The following is a 1,389-nucleotide window of genomic DNA, read 5'->3' as shown; positions in this document are numbered from 1 at the left end:
TATTAAAAAAAAAAGGGTAAAGAGAGAGAACAGAGAGCTTTAGACGGTAACTACTTTATTCCATCCTTCGCCATGAAATAAAGTTAACCATATTAAGGGACTCTGAGACTTCGACCGAATAATCAATCCTCACTTTTTGACTAGTTAAACTGATAACCTGCCCTTAACCAGCTGGTAGCCAGCAGCCAGATATCTTTACCGTAATAGAGACTGCAACAACAGACCACATGATTCCCAGGATGAATCTGGCTTCAGCTAACTTAGGACTACCAAATGGGTCTCTACTTCACCAGGCTTAGCTGTCACAATATAATAGTCAAATGGAAGAAGCCTAGCCAAGCTTTGGAAGACGGGTTGTTACCATGATGACAACAGCGGTCGCTCATCAGATCGTCTGGGTGTGTAAAACCAGGTCTGAACAAAGCCCAATCTAAACGACATTTACCTGGATTTGAAATCTATACCATGGTCTTGTCCTAAATCTATTTAGTTCCCATACACGGACGAAATGGGTATCGTGAAGGAAACCAACCAACTCGAACAAAGCTGGACCTAACATGACTACAAACCTGTTAAACAGACGGATCAGCTTGGATTAGGGATGAGTCGAACCTGCACCAACCCGAACCACTCGCACCCAAAATGAGGCCTCAACTAAACTGTAGCATTATAAATGAATTAAGGATCAGCAGAAATCCAATAATGATAAATGCATCTTAGAGCAACAATAGATCATGCATGGTAGGTTGTACCTCTGCAGTTGGCTTAAACATTAATGATGTCAAATAATCAATCAGAATCACAGGGTGGCTTTCAGCATATCATCCTCCAAATACATAAAACGAAAGAATTTCATTAGATATTTGTTTGTGACATACATAAGGTGCCATTTGTTACTCCACTCGAAACATGTCAACGTTCCAAAAACGTTAAAGAACAACAGAGGCAATGAAAAAAAAAAGAACAATTATATAGGCAAGATGCAAGAACCCATTAGGTAGTTCCCCCGAAAACTTGAGGGTCTGGCATTATTTTACAGTATAGAATAGGCTCGGATCACCTCGGCAATGGGTGCGCGGCATAGTGGGCACTTGCCTCCACCTCGAACTAACTCATTAGCACATTTTGAACAGGTACACATGTGCCCACATCTGAGGCAGCAAAAGAGCATATATGAGTATCCCAGCAAAAATACACGTGAACCTAGTTATGCATCTCAAGCAAGGAAATACACCTGTACAGAAGGGAATCAATAGGACTGTCGCAGCAGACACAACAAGTCCCTTTCCTCACTTGGCTCCATTTGGATCCATCCTGAGATAATTCCTTCGCTCACCCCTGGAAAGAACAAGAGAGTGCGACGTTGACTTCTAAGCGCTAGATGGTTAA

At 41.9% G+C, this 1,389-nt stretch overlaps 1 long non-coding RNA gene across 1 annotated transcript; it reads right to left on the bottom strand.

Annotated features, from left to right (window-relative positions):
- Window positions 1-821: 821 nt before the first annotated feature.
- On the bottom strand, window positions 822-1,348 carry LOC120104392. The gene is made up of 2 exons (XR_005506802.1): window positions 1,235-1,348; window positions 822-1,151 (listed from the first exon to the last, which is right to left on the bottom strand). It is a non-coding gene; the product is annotated as an uncharacterized LOC120104392 (long non-coding RNA).
- Between the last annotated feature and the right edge of the window lie 41 nt (window positions 1,349-1,389).

This window comes from Phoenix dactylifera, chromosome 18 (genome assembly GCF_009389715.1).
Source record: "Phoenix dactylifera cultivar Barhee BC4 chromosome 18, palm_55x_up_171113_PBpolish2nd_filt_p, whole genome shotgun sequence".
NCBI classification, from domain to species: domain Eukaryota; kingdom Viridiplantae; phylum Streptophyta; class Magnoliopsida; order Arecales; family Arecaceae; genus Phoenix; species Phoenix dactylifera.
Note: the sequence above shows the minus strand (reverse complement) of the source record. Positions and strands in the feature narration are given on the sequence as shown.